This window comes from Cricetulus griseus (genome assembly GCF_003668045.3).
Source record: "Cricetulus griseus strain 17A/GY chromosome 1 unlocalized genomic scaffold, alternate assembly CriGri-PICRH-1.0 chr1_0, whole genome shotgun sequence".
NCBI classification, from domain to species: Eukaryota; Metazoa; Chordata; class Mammalia; order Rodentia; family Cricetidae; genus Cricetulus; species Cricetulus griseus.
Genome location: NW_023276806.1, coordinates 58,082,466 through 58,107,551, shown reverse-complemented (window position 1 = coordinate 58,107,551; position 25,086 = coordinate 58,082,466). Strand labels below are relative to the sequence as shown.

At 44.1% G+C, this 25,086-nt stretch overlaps 1 protein-coding gene across 4 annotated transcripts in view; it reads left to right on the top strand.

Annotated features, from left to right (window-relative positions):
- The window catches only part of Znf697 (zinc finger protein 697), a 38,651-nt gene that overhangs the window by 1,417 nt on the left and 12,148 nt on the right, over positions 1–25,086 (top strand). For 2 of the 4 annotated variants that reach the window (XM_027393768.2, XM_027393769.2), the window contains exon 2: positions 23,098–23,956. The exons of the other annotated variants lie outside the window; for them this stretch is intronic. The gene's annotated coding sequence lies outside the window, so the exon portion shown is untranslated. The remainder of the gene's footprint in view (positions 1–23,097; positions 23,957–25,086) is intronic. 4 annotated transcript variants of the gene reach the window in all.

Genomic DNA, 25,086 nt, shown 5'->3' with positions numbered 1-25,086 from the left:
CCAAATGAATGTCTCTTTGAGTAGGAAGGAGGGATTACCTAATGGTTCCAGGAGGAAGGATGTTTTAGACCCTGGCTTGAAGGGGGAGGGAGGAAGGTTTTCCACAGCATTGCTAGTTAAATGAAACATGTAAACTAAGCTGGAGTGAACTAACTGGAGTGTCCAGGCAGCGAGTGCTGGGATGAAATGAAGAAAGAAACTCAGCACTAAAAAAGTCTCCAGTTGCTCACACTAGCTGTGTGTTGGAGGTAGAATCCTTGGAGGAAGGTTGATGGCCCAAGAGAGAATGAGATAAGCTGAGATTGAACCAAGGGGAAATCAGGCTGCCTTCTAAGTAGTTCGGGAGACAGACACACACAGTGGCATTCAAAAACTACTGGAATGAAGGAGCGATGACAAGAAATCAGAAAACTCGGAGGATGCAGCTCGATTGAAGGGACCAGGATGACCTCACTGGAGGCTGCATGTCTGAGGCTGATGGATTTGCATAACATTTCCTTTTCCTCCTGCCAAAAACTCTTTGGATTTCTCCAGAATCTGCTTGTCTGCCTAATTTTTTAGTGTCCTGGGAAAGGAAGGAGAAAGTGTAAAAGCTGGTTACTAAAAAGGGTAAAGTAAGACAAGAAAGAGCTTGTCCACTTCCAAATCGAGAACACAGAAAGCCTCAGTAGCATGAAGAAGTCCAGATTACAGCCCCGTATGGGTGCCTCAAGTGCTGTTTGAGACGTGCTCGTTAAGGAATTGCTTTTCCTTCCTTCTTCCCCTCTTGGCAGGTTTCTGAGTATACCTCATGGTATTTAGTGTTAATGTAATTAACAAAAGTAAATAGCTAAAATTGACATTCAGAGTTCTTGACATATCCAGTGTCGACCCATTTCCCTCCCTATTGCAACAAACAGCTTTCATCCCAAGATGCAACACACATTCTTGAGCATTGGTTCCTCAGGTCAAACCACACACCTCTAGCACATTCCTGCTCTGCCTCTCATTATTTTTGTACCAATCCATAACTCCCTCACAGGAGCCTTTCGTGAATTCCTAGTTGGTATTAATCTTATTCTCATGGTACTTTGTATTTTGGTGACATCTCTCCCAGTCTGTTATGAGAGCTGCTCATCTTGTTCTCCCTTTAAATTGTAAACCTCTCGAGGACAATGATTTTCTCTGCCTGATGCTTTACAAAAGATGCACAAGGATGCTTGCTTTGAAATTCATAAATAAATGAAAGCAATGAAAGAATACACACATCTTGTGTTTATTTATAGATCAAGTCTTATGTCGTAGCCCAGACTGGCTTCTAACTCCCTGTGTAGCCAAGGATGACAGAACAGCTCCACAGCTCCCATCCTTCTTGCCTCCATCTCCTGAATGCTGAGATTAGAGGTGTGTTTCAGGACACCTATTTTATGCTGTACTAGGGATCCAACCCAGGACTTGGCAAGCACTTTACCAACTGAGCTACATCCCCAGCCTACGTACAGCTTATTTTATCTCTTACTTGGTTTCTATAGTAAAGCCACAGAATCTTTCTCATAGACTTGGGAGGACTCATTGTGATGGAAAATAAAACCTAGTGCGTGGCACACCGAAACCTTTCCTTTCTCCTGGTTTAAAAGACTCTAAAAGCATTTGTCGTGGTGTCTAGTAAAAGATGTTCATGATAACCATGGTATTGAACTTCTTTGCCAAGGTGGATTTCAATCTCTAGCAGCATATGGGACGGACTAATGCAAGTGCATAGTCACTTTTATAGGTTCACACTGAGGACGGTGATTTTCTTCTCAGTATTAAAGTGTTTATGAGAAGGCGAGACTCCAAGGACTGTTCTGCACTTTGCAACTGAGTCAGACATCAACATGCCACCTTCTCCTTACAGACTAAGCTGTATCAGGGCCAAAATGTAGGACGTATAAGAACAGGGCAGATTATCTCCCCAAACTTTGTTTCCTTCCAATATAGTTTTTTCCCCCCACTAGTAAATACTTGAGTATTTTTCTTGCTTTCTTTTCATGTGATTTATAGCCATCACCATTTACTGAATACACTATTGAATACATCAATGATTACACTAAGACATCGGGGCTGGGGACATGCATGCATTAGTTGGTACAGTGCTTGCTTTGCAGGTACAAGGACATGAATTTGATCCCCAGAACCCATGTTTAAAAAAAAAAAAAAAGCCAGGCATGGTGACATGTGCTTGCAATGTAACCTTGGCACTGGGGAGACGGAGACAGGAGGATTCCTGAAGCCAGCCAGCCTACCTACTTGGTGAGTTCCAGCTTAGTGGGACATCTGGCTCATAAAAAGATGGGCAGCACTTGAACAATGACACCAAGGCTGTCCTGTGGCCCTCCATATTCATGTGTAGGCATGTGTACCTGTGCACCTCCACACATACACAGAATAAACTAGACAGCTTACATGTGTTGCCTTATTTCCTCTGATAACTGACCTTATCTCCATTCTAAAAAATGAGGAAACCAGCGATCAGAGAGACATCAAGAATCTTGCCTGGAGCCCAAGATTCTGAACTGGCACTGCATTGGAATGTCTGTCGGCTGATCACAACTTTCAGAGCTGCTTTCTGTGGGAGGACTCGATCTCGGTCCTTCCTTCCTCTAAAGCCTCCACATTTGCAGGTTTCCTGCCAGGAACATTGTTGGCCTCTAAAGTCAAACTTCTGAGAATTGAAGTTCTTTCTTTACAAACAAAACAGCAGCAGTAATAAATCGCATTTCTTCTCCTTCTCCTTCTCCTTCTCCTTCTCCTTCTCCTTCTCCTTCTCCTTCTTCTTCTTCTTCTTCTTCTTCTTCTTTTGTTTCTTTTTTTTTTTGAGACAGGTAAACTTCATTTTTTTCATGCCTTTAATTTCTTATGGCCATCAGTTGCAAAGAACAAATTTAGAATCCTTACAGCCTCTGGGCACAGAACTTTGCCCAGAATTATTGTTATTCTTTTTGTTTTCTTCTAGCCTATCTGAATTCTTTTCTGTTCTCTCCAGGCTAAGTCTCTTCACTTCTGGGTAGGTTGGCTTGGACATGCCAGGCCATCCTTAGCCTCTCTTTCAGTCTCTGGCATTGCCTGAAATGCTTGGGTTTTGTTGACTTCCTCATAAGAACTCAACTGAGCACATGACAGGGACACAGAACACAACATGGTGTGTGTTGTACTTTCAGAACTCTTCGCGATGAAGAGTCATGGGTAAATGCAGAAATGGAGCCACAAACCTTTTTAATGTTAACAGTTGGCTTCTGCTGTAGAAGGAAGACAAGGAAGAAACTGATTTTCTTTGTTATCGTTCATGTTTTTCAATGGGACTGACTGCTAAGCTCCAGGTGGAAGGATTCAGGGCAGGGCTGTGCTGTGCTGTGTTTTCCTGTGTTTGTGCTGATGTCATTCTGAATGGTGGTGGAGGTTAATGATTTCACCAGTGGGGCCACTGCTTCAGTCATGTCCTTGGCGGCATGTCTACCCTCACCGGAACTAGGAAAAGCCTTTTTACTGCACATCTAAGAAAATCGTAGGGGTTCCCTGAGGGCCAGCAGGGAAGGAATAAAAAAGAGGAAGCCTGGGGTGAGGAAGCACCTCTAATAACACCTCTGAACACACCTTGGAGGGCAAGGAGGGATTTGGACTTTTCTTTAGCAAGTATGGTGGAGCAGCCTCTCCTCCTCGAGGGAACAGTGCTGTCAGTCAGCTGTCATGAGATTGAACCTGTCTTCCCACAGGCAGTTCATGGGCTAGCCGTGTCTCTCTACACAGCAGGTCATGTTTTCTGCATTTGCAGGCTGTGTATGACCTTTTTTCAAGGAGGTGTATTATTACATCCATGAGGCCTCCTGAGACCTTTGTTAGGATCGGGCTGCAAATTACATGGCAGCAACCATTCTTTTTGGCTTTATTTCTACAAAGTGTCCCACTGAGGATTCACTGCCATGCATTGTCATGTGGTTAGCACATTTTACTTGATGCGGGATGAAGGTCATTACCGAAAAGTCTTCTCTTTCCACTTGTTGACTGTTTTGCTTTTCTATTGTACTTGGGAACCTTGATTAAAGAGTCACATTTTCTCCCTGGGCCTTTTGGGTAACCCCTCAGCAGATATTAATAAAGATTTCTGGCACTGGTAGGTGGTTTTGAAGGCTGGACTTAAATATAAATCCACTAGACATAATCTAGCAACACAGAACCTAGAAGAATGGTAGCTAATGGCACTATATATATATATATATATATATATATATATATATATTTAGTGGTTGTATATTAAACACAAATTATATTTTTAAATATTTCATTTTCTTCTTGCCTAGTATGATGATACCACCAACTTTTTACAAGGAAATATGGGAAAAAAACAAATGCTTATAAACTGAGCTGGAAAAAAAACGTATATGCAACCATACATAATTAAAAATGGACATTTTTAGAGCATTTTTTTAGGTTCATGGGAGAGTTGAAGGTACGTAGTTTCCATGTGCCTCCTGCCTCCACCCTTGCACAGCCTTCTCCACTCTCAACATCCTGTACCAGCATGGTGCATTTGTTACACTTGGGAAGCCGCTGCTACTGCTCATTACCTAAAGTCTCTTGTTTACTTCTGACTTCCTCTTGGTAGTGTGCACTCTGTGAACTGACATGTATAATGAATGACCTGTGTACCATTATAATAGTGTACAGAACAGTGTGACGCCCCCAACGTCACCAGCCTTCTGCTCATTTGTCCATCAGTCCCCGGAAATCCTTGGCAACCATTGGTTTTTGTTTTCTAAAAGTTTGCTTGATTTTTTTCCCTCCAGTTCTCTCCATAGCTTTTCCTTTTCCAGAGTCATAGAGATGGAAGTGAAGTGTGTAGTCATTTTCACATTGGCTTCTTTCAGTAGTATGCATTTTTAAAAATAGATTAGTAGACGTGTTTGTGTGAGTGTGTGAGTGTGTGGGCGGGTGAGTGTGTATGTGTGCTTGTGTGCTCGCATGTGTGTGTAACATTTCATTGGAATGCCACAGTTTGCCCATTCAATTCTTGAAAGACATTTTAGTCGTTTCCAAGTTTAAGTTTAAGATCAAAAGTTGCTGTAAGGGATTTATGTGCAGGCTTTTTTGTTTGTTTGTTTGTTTGTTTGTGTTTTTTGACAGGCTTTCATCTTGCTTAGATAAATACCAAGGCATGTAAATGCTGGGTCTTATGGTAAGAATATGCTTGCTTTTGTGAAGAGTGTGCTGTGTTTTCCCACCAGAGAACGCAGAACCGCACCTCTGTTTACGTCAACATGAGGGGGTGGGAGTTTTAGGTTTGAACATTCCAGAAGGTGGGAGCAGTGAGTGCCTCACAGCCAGGTTGCCATTCCCAAAGCCCATGATGTGGAACAGCTTTTCATATGTGCATCCGCCATCTGCATGGTTTCTTTGGTAGATGTCTGTTCAGATCTTTTGTCTGTTTCTAGTGTGTGTGTGTGTGTGTGTGTGTGTGTGTGTGTGTGTATGTGTGTACACCCACTTGTGCCAAGGCCAGAGGGTGATGCTGGGAATATTCCTTAATTGTTCTCCATATGATTTACTTTTTAAAAAATAAATGTCAATAATGGCTTAAAATTATTTATTTATTCTATGTGTATGGATGTTTTGTCTGTATATCTGTATACCATGTGTGTTCCTGGTTCACTCTGAGGCCCTAGCCCTAGCCCTAACCCTAACCCTAACCCTAACCCTAACCCTAATCCTAACCCTAACCCTAACCTTAACCCTAAACCTAACTGGACTTACAGATGATTGTTAGCCACTGTGTGGGGGCTGAGAATAGAACCTTGGTTCACTGGAAGAGCAACCAGTGTTCTTAACCACTGAACCATCTCTCTAGTCTCTTCCACCTTAAGTTTTGAGACAGGGTCTCTCACTGAGCCTGGAGCTCACTGATCTGGTTAGTGTCTGACCAGAGTCCCAGAAATCCTTCTGACTGTTAGATTATTTAAAAGATTAGATTGAAAGATTATTGTGATGTAGAGAGACAGAGTCAGAAAGAGAGGCTTGATCTGACCTTAGGCAGGACCATGTTTACTTATGGCAAGTGGGCATCTTCATCATCCATGTGTGAGGATGGCCAAATGGCCACATAGGAAGATGGCATGTGACCCCTTGTAGGGGCAGAAAGACTTCAGTAGTCCACAAGGGCAGCTGGGAAGTGTAGTCCTTCCGCAGGAAACTGCCCCCATTCCCCGCTCTGAGAGTATGTAAACAAAATACAGGGTAATTACAGCTGTGTTCTCTGAGGAGGGCCTTTGTTGGAGGGGGCAGTTCTGGGTCCATTGAGAAGGGCGTCCTCTGGTCACATAGCAGGGGAGAGTCTTAACTTGATCTGCTGCAATGGATCATGCTGTTGTCCCGCAGGCCTGTAGAGACTTGTAGAATTATCATTAGAGGGCTGTACACAGATGATTTGGTTACAGAGTAAAATAGAGATTTTTCTGGGAAGATTAAGGCATAGGGAGGAGTAGAGGTGGGGAAGACCAAGTGGGCCAGTGAGGGGAACTGGGTGTAGAGTTGATTCAGGGTGACAATGACTGGTCCTATTGTCACCAATGAGCTAACAGAAGTAGCAGGAAGCTACAGAGCAGGAAAAGAAGGGGACAGGAGGAAATAGAAGAATAATGTAGCGAATTGTATCTGACCTTTGGTGCAAGGGATGAAGGTCCCTTTTAGCCGGAGCTTCTCCACAGCATCTAAAAGGTCTTTTTGCAGATGTGTCAGGAACAAATGGAGCTGTTGCAGGGTAAGAGCTATTGGGAGAGCTGGAGTGGGACACTTTGGTTGGGTAGAAGGTGAAGTTTCATATTTAAAACATTTAAAATACAGTGTAAAAACGTAAGTGTGGGGGTAACAAGAGGGGCAGAAGTATCCAGGGGAGAAGCCAGAGTGGGAGGGAACCCAAAGGCTGTGGTTGAATTTTTCCTGTGCCTGTTATAGGCTCCATCTCAAACCAGTTAGGATTTGTCAGTGTGGAAGCAAAGTCTTTTGTGGAGATGGCACCAATCTTGTTCCAGTGGTTAGGTCTAGTCCTTTTTAATCTTGGGAGTACTGTAGCAGGCACGGAGTCAGCTGGTCCTGAAGGGCGTTAAGCTGATCTGAGGCTACTTGACAAAAAATGGAGCCTTCGATTCGGCTACTTTAGTTCCGAGTCCCCAAAATGACATCCAGAGTGGCAAAAAGAGGAATATGCTGGGTGGCTCATGGCCCATTAGTCCCTTTTGAGAGGTCACTCAAACTGCTTTTAGGGATTTGGAGGTGTCAGTCTCTTGGTAACCACTTCAAGGGTGACAGAAGGGCAGTGGGGGGAGCCCCAGCTAGAGTGTCTCAGAAGACAGTCCATCCGAGAGGCTGTGATAGAACTTAACAATTGGCAAAGATCCAGAACGCAAGGCAGGAGGGAATAACTGTACAACTCTGTGGGAGCATTAAGAGACAAAGATGCACGAGAAAAACTTTTGCATCAAGATTAACAGGAGTTAAAAGGCAGTTGTACAACTGGCTGAGCCATGTACCAGAGTTCTGTAGAAGGACAAGGTGGCTGTAATCAGATGTTTGTTACATCAGACTTCTGCCTAAACAAGAAGCACCTGGAGGCTGTTTAAAAGAAGTCAGTTAAAGTCGGCATGCAAGGAATGAATCCGAACAGAACGTCTGAGAGACATTCCTTGCTTTTGCATATGATGAACTTTGTATATTTGTTTTCAGTATTAACACTATCAGCTTTTAGTTAGTGCATAGAAATAGTATCTTAAGTAAAACAAAAGTTTTGGTTAGAAATAACTTGATAAGGTAAAAATTTTTAAGAATTGGGACTATTACCTTAAATGAGCATAACTAGTATTTGAAACCATGATAATACATATTTTTGTCAACATCAAATTATTATACCTATATTCCAAGAGACAGTTTAATTGTAATTTGTATTTCCCAAGAAGGAATGATTTATAATTTCCAATTTAAACATACTTCCATAGACAGTGACTCCCTTGCTTTATCTTTATCCTCAACAGGCACTTCTTTAGAACATTCGAGAACAGCAGTTCTCAACCTTCCGAATGCTGTGACCCTTGTACAGTTCTTCATATTGTAATGACCCGCGACCATAAAATTATTTTGTTGCTACTTCATAACTGTGTATTTGTTACTGTTCTGAATCATAATGTAAATATCTGATATGCAAAATATCTGATATGTAACTCCCAAAGGGGCTGGGATCCACAGGTTGAGAACCACTGTTCTAGAACATCCTAAGTCACCACCCAAGTCAGTGACTGCCATGTCAGTTAATAATTCACTTTACAAAGTTTTCTAAAACTAACCCTATTAACTGTTAAAAACTCTATTTTCTCATTCCATACACCATGAGCGATGAAAGCAGTCAGCTGTGTCAAGTCTGTAAGAAATAATTTACATCATGGACTGAATTAACAACAAAGGGTAGAGCCAACTCTTTGCTCTTTCTACTGATGGACAGATCTTCAGATAGCCAGCCACACACCGAACAGCAGCAAGCATGTTTCTTAACATGATTCTATTTAAAAAACAGATCAGTTGTCTACAGGCATAATTTATGAAGCAAGATAACAAAATTAAATGAGTTTTAGAAGATAATGGCTTTGAGAATTTCTTAGAAAAATCCACAAGTTTCACTGTCAAAGCCTGTGTACTCTTTTTGGCTTCAAATTGCAGGCACTGGCCCTGGAGCTTGTCTGTCTTCAAAGAGACTAGATTATGGTCTCTCCTGGTTGGAGAGAATCTCCTCATCTAAGTCATCTCCTTCTGAAGAATCTAAAGGCTTGGGCTATCATTTAATAGAACCACTTCTTGACTCTACAGATAGAAAACCAACTGTCAAAGACACCACTAGGATATTCTGAATAATTTTCCCAAGTTGTGAGTTTGATAACAGAGTATCTGGCAGCCTCCTTTAATGAAGGAACATTCGTGGTTAGGGTGTAGATGTTGGCATGAGCTTTTGGTAAGAGGAAGAATTAAATGCTAGTGTACAGGGCATGACCAGTTGAACTAGTATCCAGATCCTATACTTGTCAGAGGGTAGGCTTAGTTGTAAAGTTCTCCCGTTCATGGTATCCTCGTATGTCATTTCGGGAGACATTGAGGACAGAGTGATCATTCTTTGCCTCTCTGTTGTTTGAGACATTTTGGATGTGGGTGCAGACTCTGAGATCCTGACCCTTTTACAATGTACTGTACCATATTAAGAGGCAGCTGTATGGAGATGGAAGGGGAAAGAAAGAGACTTGGTTTAACTTCAGGCTGGACCATGTATATTCACAGCAAGAGGTCATCTTTGTCATCCACGTGTGCAGATGTACTTAGAGAAAGAAGGGATGAGGCCCCTTATGGTGTGGAAACAGCTTCTGTAGTCCACAGGGAAGCTGGGAAATGTAGTTTTTCAGCAGGAAACCATCCAGGCCTCCACAATGTAGTTTTTAGAGCATTCCAAGTCCTGGTTTTCTCATATTGTGCTGGGTACTAAACACAGGTACTGGAGTTTGTGGAGCAAGGATATTACTGACTGAGCTATTTCCTCAGATCTACTGTTGAGTACTGAGATTACTCTGTATATTTTGGGTGGTGTTCCCTTACCAGATATATCTTTGCAAATATTCTCTCCAAGTATTCAACTTACCTTCTTTTTTTGTTTTGATCCATTGTACCTGCATCTATATTTATATCTGAACATTTCTCATCTTTTCTTCTCTAGGGGTGTGGGTGTGTCAGATACAAAACCTACTTTATTCTAAAAACAGGAGACAAAACTATGAGCTATATAAATGCTCAGGCACGTAAATAAGATAAAGAAGAACAATGCCAATGGATTGTAATCAGCCAGTGTTTACCATAGGAACCTTTTGTTTCCATGTCCCTACTTCGAAAGAGGCACTTGAGTTTATTGATTGAGTCCATGGTTTGTTGGCTATTTCTGGTCACCACTTCCTATGTGGCATGCAATCTTTTCACACTTCCTTGAGAGCTTGTGGTTGCTGTGCTGATCACTGCTGACATCAGCATCAGTGAGATTCAGAACATCTGCATTACCCACAGGCATCTGTGGCGTCAGAGCTTAAGTCTGGACCCTTGGGAAAAGGATTTTCTTGGTTGACAGTTGGACATAGGAATGTGAGAAATTAGGACATCTATACGTTTCTAATTGTAGTAGGACAAGCAAAACAGAACTGTCATAAATCGCTTCCCTCCGCACAGACACTCTTAACATCAAACACAGGTGCCTCTTGGTGTTTGCATGGTACCCTGTCCTCTTCCTTGTCCAGAGACTTCTTTACTCTCATTATTATTCTGGAATGGTTGTATGCCACTCTTTTCTCATTCATCATTTGGTTTCTGCTGTTGCTTGTCCTATCTGTTGGTGAGAGAGAAGCAGCTGAATTGTCAGGGCTGGGAGTATTGGGCGCTTTCTATGATGAACACAAACACACTGGACCCCTTCCATTTCCTTCCTTCCTTCCTTCCTTTCTTCCTTCCTTCTTCCATTTTTCTCTCTGTTTCTGCATAGTTAGAATGGAGGAAGTACCTATGCTGGGCCATTTGATATAAGCAAGAGGTGATGATACTGGACCAAGTGATGCAGAATTCCCTTTACAGACAATTCTGTTGGGTTTTGAAGTTAACATCTGTCTCTGTGGTGACTTCCTCTGTGGTAGGATAATTTGGCATGTTTGGCTCCTGGTGCTAATGGGTTATTGAATCTGGTTAAGAGTGCCAAGTTAGCTGGACGTAGTGGCCCACACCTCTAATCTCAACACTTGGGAGGCAGAGGCAGGTGGATCTGTGTGAGTTTGAAGCCAGCCTGGTCTATATAATGAGTTTCAGCACAGTTAGAGCTGCATAGTGAGACTCTGCCTGTTGGTGTGTATATCTAGTGTGAGTGTATCTAGGGCAGTGGTACCAAAACGAAGAGACACATTAAAGGAAATGGCAACTGATTTTACTGAAAGGCGTTAGGGATAGTGAGAGTTGGCTCCAGGTTTTGAGGCCGCCCAGTGAAATCAAAGGCAACTTTAACAGAACCCACCTTGTCAGGAGAGCTGGCTAACAAAGCTTTGGGAAGTGAATTATACTTGCTTTCTGATATGACTCAGCCCAGATAGATGAATTGTAACATGGAAATTAATTTAGTCTTTTCAACCACTTTCCAAGGTGACTGTTTTACATTAAAAATTATATATTTTTACCATATTCTTTCCCCTCCCCAAAATCTTCCCAGCTGCTCCCCACTGCCCTATTCTCTTAACTTGGTTTTTACTGCTCTCTCAAAAGAAAAACAAAAGCCATTAAACCAAGGGAACAAACAAAAACCCCACCAAAACCATAGCAACCACACACATGTACACACATGCACAAAAGGAAAAAAGAAGCACACAGTTGCATACACCAAAGGAAAAAAAAAAGCACACAGGAAAACACAGTCTATTTTGTGTGTCTTCTGGGCAGCGGGTCTGCCTTAGAGAATGGTTGATATATCCAGTGTCACTCCGTTGGAGAAAACTGATCTTCCCTTTCCCAGTAGGTATCAATTGCAAATGACTTCTTGGTTAGGGATGGGAATTTGTACCACTTTCCCTTCTCAGTGCTGGGATTTTGTCTGGTTTCCACCTATGCAGGCCTTGCGCATGCCACCACAGTCTCTGTGATGTCATATTTACTGACACTGTTGTATCTGAAGACACTGTGTTGTTGGAGTAATCTACCACCCCTGGCTCATACACTCAAACTCTGCTTCCCAGTGAATCCCTGGGCCATGAGGGGAGGCATTTGATAAATACATCTCATTTAGAGCTGAGTGCTCACCCTTTGCACATTGTTCAGTTGTGGGTTTCTGCATTAATGCCCATCTACTGGAAGAAGAAACTTCTCCAAGAAGCACTAAGTGATGCACTGATCCATGTGTATAGCATTATGTGTGTCATTTTGAGTCGTTTTATTGCTGTGTTCCCATAGCAGAATAATAGTAGTCTGTTTTCCCCTAGGGCCCATGACCTGCCTAGTCTCAGGTTCTTGGCCTCCACAGGCCAAGAGTCAGAGTGGATTAACAGAGTCAGGTTTGTATTCCATCTCATAGAGTGGGCCTTACATTCAATGTTTAAAAAATTGGCTGGTGGCCCCCTGATCATGGATGCCAATGGGGAGGCCCCTGCACTCCTGGGAGCCTCTGGAGGTGGACTGGCGTTTTGCCCTGGTGGGTGGGAGGGACTTTGAGAGCCCATCCCACTTGAAGGGATTCGCTCTGTCTCTGAACACATGGGGAGGGGCCTAGGCCCAGCACAGGAAGATTTGGTGGACTTGGTGGAGCCCTGGTTGGGGGCCCTACCCTGCCTGGGGAGTGGCGGGTGGATGGGGTGGGGGGTAGGTTGGAGGTGGGGGAGAAGGAATGGGGGTGGGGGAGGGAGAGGGAGAGGGAAAGTACATGTGAAAATATTAATAATTTAATAAAAAATGCAAAAAAAATATTGGCAAAGAAAAATAAAGATGACATTGAAACCACCAAAAAAAAAAAAAAAAATTGGCTGGTGACTCCCATATCATTTGTGTCACTATTACACCAGTATATCTTGCAGACAGGTCCCTATTGTAAATCATAAGAATTGTAGAGCTGGGTGAATTTGATGATTACTTTTCTCGTTTGGTAACATGTATAGTACCTTCTAGCACTATGAATGCTAGTCAGTAGAGGTGACACTTCTAATTTGGCACCAGCTCAATTTCTTCATGTTTGATGACTTAACTAAGTGGTGCCTGCAGTATTAGAGTCCTACTGTCCAGGTAACCAGTGGCATTGGTAATAACTTTATTTGGTTTGTTTGGTAGGTTTATGAGTGAGGCTCCTTTGCCAACAACTCAACAAGATGTAACCAATTCCTGAAGCTGGGGTTTTTATTGTCTCCCCCATTATATGGTAGCTCCACTTAAATTCTTTTTGCATATTGTGTAGAAGAGGTGACTGAGTCTTAAAGGCATGAAATAGCAGCTGTCCCATTGTCCTAGGGCTTGCAGTGTGAACCTGTTGATTCCTCAGCCATGCTTTCTCCAACACATGGGCGTGTTGAGCAGCGCTTCTGGACTGGGAGGAGCTTCAGGTCCCTCAGGTATAACACAGGACATGGTTGTGTAGGGCAGGACAGAGTTTGGAGTGAAAGGCCCATATCTGTCCCATCTCTGGTTTAAAACTGGGGGAAGAAATGAAATGACTGGGCTGAGTGACTGCAGAAAATATAGGAAAGCCCATCAAAAGTTGCTATGGCATTTTAGGAATTAAGAAGAGCAGGCGGGGTGGAGAGTGAGCTATGAGAATAAACAAGGGCAGTGCAGTTTCACGGATGCCACAAAGGAAGAATTTCCAGATGGAATTCAGCAGGAACTCAGAGGCTGACTATTGAGTCCTGATTATATGGCAAGTACCTAGTGTTGCTGCTGAGATGGAAGGGGGGAAAACACTCTATTTGGAAGACAGAAGAACGTAGCTGCTATTGATGTCTGCCTGCCCACTCAATGCTAGCAATTGCTGCCGTATGCCAAGCCAGCTCACACCTGAACACCCAGGCTCCTTCTGGGGAACTAGGATGTGTGGTAAGTATGCTAGCTGTCATCAGGTGTCTTGGTAATGCTTCTTCATCTCCCAGTGAGTAGTCTGCAAGCTTTGTTTTTGGAAAGAAAACAAATGATGCTTTAGGAAGGTGTGTGGTAAAGTTTGATGGCTGGCTTTAGGCAAATGATACTGCAAGGTTAGGAAGCTCCCAGCTCCTTCTAATGAGAAAAGTTCATAGTTTGAGTGGAAGAGTGGCTTAAAAATTCTTTCAGATGGGGCTGTGTGTGTAGTTCAGTGTGGGGGCACTTGATTAGCATGGACGAAGCCCTGGATTCAGTCACCAGCATTGGTGGTTTAAGATGGCATAGTCAGCACTGTCTTCATATCTGTTCTCTCTGTGGTTATATTCCAACCCCAACTTTTCTTTTGCACATTACACAAAGGACTTAAGAGTTTACCATAAAGCTTCTATAAGTCAATGTCAATTCACACAACTTAAAAGTCAACAAGACCTGTTTCTTGAGTGTTAACTACAGATAATCCAAAACCTGGTTTGTCATAGACCACTTTAGAGGGTTGGATGACACATTTAAGAGTATTTTCTATTTTAACAAATAGAAAGTTAATCATAATTATGATAGGAACATAAAAAATAGAAGTTGGCAGAAGTCTGGAAGAAAACATGAAAATAGAAAGAAGGAAAGTGTTGCTCACAAAATGGGGTTATTGCAGCTAGAGTACTAAAGCATGAAGATGATAGAGGGGGTCAGGAGGATGACAGAGGGGGTCAGGAGAGAATCTGACGCAGAAGAGATTGTTTTTAAAAGAACCAGGTGACTCTGGGTAGCTGTCTCAGTCCCCACCAACTCACTCACTACCTTTGTGTGTTCAAAGAACTTATATTTGTTGGGCTTTCTTTCCTGAGGGATATTTTTTTTCTCTTTTAAGTATATAAAATGCGGCAGACTTTCTAATTATCAATGAGTATAGTCTCTCCAGCAAAATTTAGTTTGTGGTCACCTGCCCTTGCCAACTGGCTTACTTCTCTGGACCCTCCTAGATAGAGAGAAGAATGCTATTAAAACAAAAGCAAAAGGATGCCATGAATCTTCATTGCAGATTGGACAAAATGGATTTTTGATCTAGGTACATTTTCTAGTTTATGGTCTCACTATCTTGAAGGGCTTTGTGTGGTTCTTAGCACTCCCCTCTAGGGCTGGAGAGATTTTTTAGTGGTTAAGAGCTCTTACAGTTTTTGCAGAAAACCTTAGTTGGGTTCCCAGCATCCTTATTGGGTGGCTCACAACTGCCTGTAACTCCAGCTTTAAGGGATCCACCCCCTTCATCTAGATTCCATGGACACCTGTACATACCCCCCCCCCACAAAGACACATGTATGTATGTAATTAAAGACTAATAAAAATAAGTATTAAAAATAATCTCCCTCTTGACCCGGTATCTCCGGATGTCGTATGCAGGTAAAATGATTTGTGAGGAATGAGTTGGTGATGTTGGCAAGACTTTAATTCTTCTTCCTATCACAAGGACAGAGATTATCTAGCAAAGCATCTATCTGCTGGGTAGACTATGAGTTGGCTAATGTTATTTGACTCACTGTAGCTGACAGAAGCTACAAATTCCAGGGCCATACTTGTGAATTCGGTATATCCCAGAGAGGTAGTGATTAGAGACTTGGGAGCAGCTTTCTTTGAGGGCACCTGTTACACAATGGAAGTGATTAGGAGGTGAAAAGCAGGCATGTTGGTGGTGCTGGAAGGCCCACTTCACCAGTGCAGTTAGCCAAGGAACACTGGTTATGTTGGGTATCAAGGGTGTTTGGAGCAAAAGTTTATGTGGCAGGGATTTTGGCTTCTGCCTGCCAGTTGGTGTTGGTTGTGTGTTCATGGACAATTCATTTAGGCTCTTGGTCCCCATTGTCTGACTGAGACACCACAGGCTGCTAGCTGAGGAGTTGCTGGGAGTGCTCAGGCAGTTCACACTTCCTTGACTCTGCTGGTGTTTTTGTCTGTTTCTGCCTGGATTTGGACTAGCTACTATTATTTTCTATTCTCCACTAGCCCAACCAAACATCTTGTTGAACATAATGGTAAAATTGTTCCCCTTCTTCTCCAAACCACTCTTGCCCATTTCTGAAATATTTTAAAGCTAAAAAATGTATCAGGAGGCTTTTGTAGTAGTGGTGGTGGCTTTTAATAGGTTTTTTGTTTTGTTTTGTTTTGTCCCATGCATCTTTTCAGGAAAAGCCATGGACCTTTTCATTAGATGAAAGTACCTACAGGGGACTTGTGGACTCCATGTTAGACTCAGAGTTTCTAAGCAATGCTTCAGAAAAAAAGCCATTACTGCACTTACGGGCTTGTGTAGTACTGTTGCTCCCTTCTGGAATACGAAGAGCCAGGGGTAGTAGGAACGTGAGGAACCCAAACAGACAGAGCCTGCTGAATGAATTAGTAACTGGTGTTCAAGTTGTGAATGAGCCCCCAACACTTCCAAGACAGATGCATCACTTCCTGGAGGCAAGCTGAGTCCTGTGAGCACATCTTTGTACCAGGAAGTATGAGCTTTTGCTGTCTAAAGTGGGGATGTATTTTCTAGCTGCTTTGTGATACAGGATGAATAAATCTGGTTCATGGCTCCTAAGTGTCTCCAGAGAGGACACAATCTACATTTAAAAGTTCCCTGGAGTCAAGCATGGTGGTGCACATTTAATCCCAGTTCCTGAGAGGTGGAGGCAGGGGAGTCAAAATTTTGAGGTCAGCCTGGGCTACATCGTGAGACTGGGTCTCAGAAACAAGAACAACAAAACTCCCAGGTTTAGCTAGTAAGTAACCCTGCCTCACTAGGGTTCCTCTCAAGGAGATTCTGTTTTCACAAACTGCTTCTGTAATCTTTCTTTTCTTCTATGTACACCTTTATCATCCACCTAGAAGAACATTCTGGAGTTCACCAATTATTGATGGGCTTCCTGTGTTAGACACATCAGATCTTCAGTTTGGCAGTCACAGGGTTAAAGCCATTTCTTGCAGTATTGTCACCTGTACTCACAAACCCAGTTTGCTCCCGTTGGTTTTGAGTGTAGAGTTGCAGAGCTCACGGTAGAAGTAGTAAGCTCTGAGCCGACATCATTCTTCTCTGGGTTCTTGAACAATGTAAATGTAGCTGGAAGTAGGGACTGGCTCCCAATTCTCTTTTGTACACAATAGCTAATAAGATTCTCTTAGTTTTTAAATTTTCATGTGTGTGTCTATGAGTATGTCTTTGTGGATGTATGCCATATGTCTGGACACCTGCAGAGGCCAGAAGTGGGTGCTGGTTCCACCGGTGCTGAAAAATAAAAGATCAGAAACTGTGAAATGTTTTTCCTCCTGGTTTCTTTACCTCACTGTCCTCATGCCTCAGTTCCCAGGAACTCTGTTCAGTATTAAACATAGTGATCACTACTGATTGGTCATAGTTCTTAGAAACACGCCATTCCTTTTATGGAAATCTCTGATGTTTTATTATGTTTGGCTCTTAATTTAAATGACCATAGCTCTATCTAAATGTCAGAAAAATGGTCTATTTCCTTTTATGACAGAGTATCTTTTCTTTATTAACAATTTCATACATGTAAAAAAACGCATCATATGGACTGCAGCTTCCCCTTCCACTCCACCCCACCAATTACCCCTCCCCCATTCTTGGCCTCTCTTTTTGGCTAATGGCCCACTGAGTCCATTTAGTGCTGCCCATTGGGGATGCTGACTGATCTTGTTAACTTGACCTTGTACAAGTAACCATTAGCTGCCGTGGGTTCATAAGGGCAAAGGCCGTATCATGACCTGGAACACATTTCACAGCACTCCCCCACATACTTTTAGTTTCTACCCTTCTTCAGTGTTCCCTGAGCCTTGATGGGCAGGGCTTGATATAGGTATTCCATTTAGGGCAGACACTCAGTAGACACACGCTCAGCACTATGATCAGTTATGAGTCTGCATTAACTGCTGCCCACTGCAGAGAGAAGCTTCCCTGGCCAGGGTCGACAGCAGCAGTAACCTACTCGTATAAGCAGGCTTTCTACCTAACAGATACAAAGGTGGGTAGAGTAGTTTAATGAACTTAGCATTTAGCAGTGGCTGATATATGACCTATCCTGTTTCGACTGCACCCCTGCCTAATCCTCTTTGCCTTGGAATTGTGTTGAAGTAAATTCCAGATGTATCATCTCATCTGTAAATATTTCATGAAGATAAAGAACTCCGTAAACATATCCAAATACTAGCATGGTAAAAAAAAGGACAGTTCTTGGATATCAAATACCTAATCAGCATTCACACTTGCACAATTGCTTAGTTGTCTCATAATTTGTTTTGGTTTTGGTTTTCGAGTGTGTGTCACTGTGGGGCTCATGCTGGCATTGAATTTTTATTTTTTCAAGACAGGATTTCTTGTAACTGCCCTGACTATCCTAGAACTCTCTCTGTAGACTGGGCTGGCCTGAAACTCACAGAGATCCTCTGTCTCCTGAGTGTTGGGATTAAAGGAATGCACCACTACCACCCGGCTGTGAAGATGATGGTTTCTGTTCTGCTAGGTCCCACCACCCTTCAGCTCTAAATAAGCACACAGAGACATATTAATTATTAAACTGTTGGCCGATGGCTAGGGCTTCTTTCTGGCTAGCTCTCTCTTAATTATTAACCCATAACTACTAATCTATGTATTTCTACATGGCCTTATCTTACCAGAGAAAGCCTGGTGCATCCCATCATCCCAGTCTCTACATGACATCTCTTCCTTGTGGTCTCTCTGCCTCTCCTCCTTCCTCTTGTTGCCTTGCCTATACTTCCTGCCTGGCCAATCAATGCTTTATTCATCAACCAATAAGAGAATATATATATACAGAAGGACATCCCTCATCACGACTACCCCTGAATTTTTAATACCCTGTTTGATAATTTGAGCTGGGTTTCTGTAAGGAATGTCTGTTGAGGTTGGTTTATATATTACTCAAGTTTTTTTTTTTTTTTTTTTTTTTTTTTACCTTTGGACCTCCCTCCTTCCAGCTTTTTATTATCTTGCTGTTTTCTTCATTGTTGTCTTGGTAAAGAAACAGGATCATTCATGTGTCTTGCTAAGTTTCTTACTATCTGGTTTTTGTGTACTCTGATAATTTTAAGGAAATAAGAGTCAGAGTGAGCGATGTTTTTAAACATCCTTTCCAGTGTTTGCAACTGTTTTTACTCTGAATTTAAAACAGTCTAGCTGTGGACTTTTAAGACTTGAGGAGGCAGGGGCATTTAGGCATCAGGTAGCTTTGTGTTTCCTCCCTGCCCTACATTGGTTAGACACGACCCTGGCTGGTTATATGCAGAGGTGTCACCGACCCAGCTGAAAGGCACCCAGACGGAACGCACCAGCCATTCCTCATCAGCGACACCACACAGTTATTTTGGGCAGTGGAGTGGAATGGCAGTTTTTCCTGTTGAATCTGCATGGGAAGCTGGGTGACAGAATGTCTACCCCGCCCCTTCTTTGCTATGAAGAACACTTCTCTCAGGAGTACTCCTTCCATGGGAAACAGAACCACGAAATCATCTGGATTGGGAAATCACCAGACTCCACCCAGAAACGTTAACATGGAACTCCAGCATCAGTGCTTCCAGAATGAGGCTGTTGATGAGCAAGTCTCAGCAGACACACCCCTCCTGCATTCCAAGCCTGTTCTTCCTTAAGCAAAGTTAAGTTATTAAACCGTGCGTCTTTCTGCTATGTACACCATGCATGTGGCTAGTAAGCTCTCCCCTACTTTGAGGATTTTTGTTAGTTTTTGCAAAAGAGTCTTGTTCTATGGTCCTGACTAGCCCAGCTCTTCCTATGTAGCTCAAACTGGCCGTGTTCTCTTACCTCAGCCTCTCTCATGTTGGGCTTCCAGGTCCATACTAACAGATTTGCCTGAGGATCTTTTTCTTTTGCTTCTTTATTGAATCTTTGAGGGTCTCACATCATGCACCCCAATTCTGTTCCATTTTCTGGCTCTCTCCTCATCCCTGTTGCACAACCCCATGAAAGAAAACAAAATCAAGCAAGCAAATAAAAGCAAGAACAAAAAAAAAATAAGAGAAAAGAAAAACCCAGTAAACCAAAACAGAACAAAAATTCCACACCTGAAACAGCAAAATTTCTGCTTCTCCTTCTTTCTTGCCTCTCCATCAACTCTTCATCCATCCTGATGGCTTTGGAGGCTTCAGTGTGTCATGTAGTATACCCCTTTGTCTCATTAGCTTGACTGGCAACTGTTCATTGCAATGAGTCACTGGTCTGGTTCAAGGCCTCTGGTATTAGGTACAACATCTTCACTGCCTCTTCTGGGGTATCCCATGTCTTGGATATCTTACTGGTATCGTTCCACAGGACCAGTCCCTTCACAAGCTCTAGCAGGACCTAGGTGGAGTAGATCAACCCTCAGGGTAGGCTCATCCTTGCCTGTGGAGAGGGGTGTGGGCCCTTTCTCCTGAGTTCAGGGGCCAACTGTCTTGCTGTTGTGGGCAGTGAGAGGTAAGGGCAGCCTTCCCAGGGCATCAAAGAGCGGAACTTGCTCAGTACAGCCCTCTGATTTCATCTTGCATGATTCCTAAGGCCTTCTGAGGTGCCACTGGCCACAGACATTAACACAGACCCCAGCTGTGACTGGACCATGGAAGCATACATTGCTGTTGGCAGCAGCTTAGGCCTGGATGACATCTTGGCTCTGGGTGGAGGGAATGGCCACTGGGGTGGGATTGGTTCTGGCAGCCATGTGGTCACCAGACACCACCAAGGCCTCAGGTTGTGCCTCCAGTCCTGGGCCTCTATGTGACCATTAGTGGCAGTGCAAGACCTAGACTTCAGGTCAGACCCCCAGATACAGTAGGACCATGGACCCCAACATGGTCCTTAACAGCAGCTGGGTCTGGATGTCACCACTGCCCCCAGCGGCAGTATGGCCCTGAGACACTAACTTGGCCCTTGATCTTGGGTGTCTGCACTGCCTTTGATGGTAGCAGGAGCATCCGACATCAGCACAGACCCTGGCTGCATTGGGGCCATGGACCCTGACATGGTCCTCAGCTGCAGCTCAGGCTCAGACGTCACCAAATCATTGAGTAGCAGTGCAGGTCACTCAGATGTGGATGCATCCTGGTCCTCTGTCACCTACCCGCACATAGGTTGCTGGTTTGACTCCTGCTTCTTCAAGGCATTCCATGACAACTGGGGCCACATATGTTAATCTGGACCCTGGCTGCTACAGGGCCGAGGACCTAGACATGGCCCTCAGTGGCAGCCTGGTCGGGGATGACACCCTGGTCCTGGGTGGTGACACAGGCTACCCATGTCTGTACAGCCCCTACTGTGCCGTGCCCCCCCCCCCGACTCCAAGCAAGTCGAAGGCTCCAGCCCAGATCCCAGGCCTCTGTGTGGGCCCTAGTGGTAATCTGTGCCACAGAGTTCAACGCAGACCCCAGCTGCAGCTGGGACCCAGACATGGCCTCAGGCAGCAGCTCAGCCTGGTTGACATCCTTATTCTGAGTGGTAGCTCAGAGCACTCAGATCAGGATGGCTCTGGTGGCAGCATGGCCCCGGCACACCAATAAGGCCACAGGATGCCCCCAGACCTCACTGCCTGAGGATTTTCAAAATTAATCTTGCATCTCCCACCCTGTCCTCTTCATCACATAACACATAAACTATATCCAAGTGTATATTGTGGTTTTCATGATGACAACAGTGCTTTCATAGGTAGATTAGAAGTGTGAAGGGATTATTTCAGATTGCTCTTTAGCTAGGGCATGTGGTGGTTAATCATATGTGTCAGTTTGTCTAGGCCACAGCGTGTCAAGATACATTATCAAACTTTTTTATGGATGTGTATGTGAGGGTGGTTTTTTAAGGTCTGTTGAGATGGCTCAATGGGTGCTTGCTGTCAAGCTGGATGACCTGAGTTCCTTTCTCATGGTGGAAGGGATAGAACCCACTCCCACAATCTCACAAGTTTTCTCACATGTGTGTCAGAGAATAAACAAAATACATGAAGTTTATAAGTTTTACTTTTTAGGTTAGTCTACAAAGTTTCATCATGACATCTTCATATATCTATGCCATTATACTTTGTTTGCCATCACTCCATGAGGGTGGTTTTAGATGTAGTTAACATTTAAGATGATAGACTTTGGGTAAAGTAGACTAGCATATACCGTGAGGCTGGACCTCCTCCTGTCAGCTGAAGGCCTGAGAGGATCAAACGTCTGATCTTCTTGAGCAAGGAGGGTATTTCCAGCCCATTGCTTTTGGTGTCTGTTCTCCAGGGCAGAATTTTTAGCTGTCAGCCTACAGAGCTGCATAAGCTAATTCTTTATTATAAATTTCTTTCTAAATATACATACACCCTACTCGTTCTGTTTTCCTCCGGAAAAAAACACTGACTAACATAGCGTGGGATTTAGGAGGGACAGAGCTTGTCATAGATTTTCAACTCTCCTTTTTTTTTTTTTTTTTTTTTTTTTTTTTTTGGGAGATGGGGGTGTCTTGCTATGTAGGCTGGCCTTAAAATCTCAGTCCTACTGCCTAGCCTCTCCATGATAAGACCATAGGAGTGTGCTACCGCACCTGGCCCCAGCCGTCTGTTTTTAAGTGGCGTTTTGTATTAAAGGGATGTAAAGATTGATGGAGGGGCCATTAGGAAACTGAGATTTGGGACACACCTCTCTTTCGGTCTCAGTTTGTTTTCATAAAAGTTAAAGAGATTTTCAAGGTCCACAAGCCTATGAAATATGTTGAATAGATAAATCAGCTGCTGGGCAGGCCTCAGAAGACCAGTCTGCTGAAGACTGCCCAGGGTTTCTGCTGCTAAATAAGAAATGAAAAAAAAACAAAAACAAAAACAAAACAAAACAAACAGCAGATGGTAAAACGCCAATCACCAGGGAGGAAAATTACAAACACTATGTATCCCTGTACAGCAGACTGACTATCCTAATCTACGGAACATATATAGGTGCCTGCACAAACATCTTGAACTTTTATGGCTGTTTAATCTTGAGTCAGGGTCTCCCTGTGTAGTACAGACTGGCTTCCTGCCTCAGTCTTCCCAATGCTGGAGTTAAGTTGTGCGTGTCCAGCTTGTGACATCTCATTTGAAGACAGAGAATCTAATTTTCACTTAGGCTCTGTCTTAATGTCACACTAATTCTTATTTTGTCTGCAAGGAGTTAGATAATGGTCACATGGTGGAGGGCTTGACAGGTGTGTCAAGTGGTACAAACTGAGGAGTTTGCCCTAGACAATAGACAAGGAATTCCTGGTCCTAAGGACATTGTTTTTGTCTCTGTCTGTTTTTTTCTCGGTGTGTGTGTGTGTGTGTGTGTGTGTGTGTGTGTGTGTGTGTGTGTTGTGTGTGTGTGTGTCTAGAGACTGAACTCAGGGCCTCCCACTAGCTGTGTTCTTTGGTTTTCCCTCTCCAGGTGAAAAGGCAGTAACCACAGAGCAGAAACCGTATCATTCTGGCTTCTGTCTGGAGAGTGGTCATCACTGAGTTGCAGTCATCCTTTGCTGTTCTCTGTCTGGAACTCAAGTTCACCTTGCACAGCAGTCTGCCACTGGGGAGGCTGGCACTGGGGATTGTGTGGTCTGTGTCTGTGCAAGCCAGCCAAGGGGAGGGTCAGGTGGCCTCTTTGGATGTGATACATAGGAAGAGGTTGATGCAGCTACTGCTCCTTGCTCACCAGAGACATCCCCAGTCCAGTGAGATGACTCTTTGCCCTGGGTCCTGACTATGAGCTGGCCAGTAAGGAGGCCGGGCTCTGAGGACCCCCCCGCAATTCTACTGTCTACTCTTTTACTTGGTCGCTGCTGAAGATGGACAAATGATTAACCCCTGGGGTCCCTAGTTGGATCTTGCTGATTGTCCTGAGTCAGCCTTTTGCACCTCTGGCTGGAGTTGCAACAACCAGCTTCTTTCAAATCAGGCATTTTTGCTTGGACCCTTGCATGGAAACTATCCCCGGGGGAGAAACTGGGGGGCCAGAGCAGTGGTTCTAGATGCAGCTGCTGGTTCCCTGGCTTACCCCTGAGGAGACAGGAAAGGCGCTTCAGTCTGGAGGCTGCTGAATGGAACCGCTCCTGGCTCACTGCCCAGCGGCCGCTTCCTCTCCCTGACAAGACCTCTCTGCTGGCCTGGCTGCCTGCCACCTGGCAGTGACTTCAGCACATGACTCCTGTCCACCCAAGGTCTGAGGGAGTGGGCAGGAGGTTCCAGGTTCAGCCTGCCTCTTCTGAGTCACAAGGCTTTCTTGCCAGCTGCCTCCATTTGCCATGAGACAGGTGAGTGAGTCCCAACTCTACCTAGGTGATGGACCACACACTCAGTGTTCCTGGCCCATAAAATGAGTCACCCACTTTCCTGATAGTTGCTAGAGTCAGTGGAGAGGGACTGGAGTACCGTATGGTGAGTTGCATAGGCCCATTCAAATGGGACACTGCCTCCCTGCCTGGGACTATCGTAGCTGGTCTCTGATCTCATTCAAGCCCATGCTGTCCACCAGTGGCAGGGAGTGTGGGGCTCTGGATGCCACTGGAGGGTGGGAGTTGCTAGTGCTTTGTTACTTGGTGCTATTTTTGGCCTTGATTTCTCTCTGTAAAATCCAGGAAGGTGGGAGGGTGGTTTGGGCTGGCAGCCCATCCATAGGAAGTTAGATCTGATCTAAAAAAAGGGGGCAGGCTGATCACAAGGAATAGTTTTCAGATAGTTCTGGAGGGGGCTAATGTGTCAGTAAACCCAGGTCAAAGTCTGATTTCTGTCCTGCTCCTGGCTTCCTCTCCCCTTTGCTCTAGCCCTCTTCTCGTCCTCTTTTAGGGATACTTTGTGGGCAGGGGATGAACCCCAGTTGCAAACTGCCATGTGGATGCTGGGAATTGAACCTGGGTCCTCTAGAAGAGCAGCCAGTGCTCTTAACCTATGAGCCATCTCCCCAACCCCGTCTCCCCCACCAAAAACATTCAAACTTTTATTGAGAAGAAGCCTGGGGGGGACACATAGCACAGTGGTGGTGCTGGCTGCTCCCAGGCTCTGTCCCATCAGCACTTACTCCTTTGTCTCCGTGAGCTGCTAGAACTAAATGTGGAATTAATTTTTCCTGCTGGACCACTCCCTTGACTCTGTTCTTTTCCCTTATTGAACTTCTATCTGTTCTTACTGGGGGCGTAGACTCTGTTAGATGAGGTGTTATCGGGGTTTGCTAAGCCACACACTTACTCCTCCCATTAGGTTTACACCCATGTTCTATGCTTACGATGGGTTTTTAGCAACTACTAGCTTTTCACTCTGTATCCAGCTCCCTTAAGCAACCACTCTCTCCTTGATCCTTGTCGTCACATGGTGAGTTGTTTATTAACAGCAGCAAGGCTGAGGGAAGCTCTGCCTGAAGCTGATAAGGGCTGTTCCCAGGGAATGT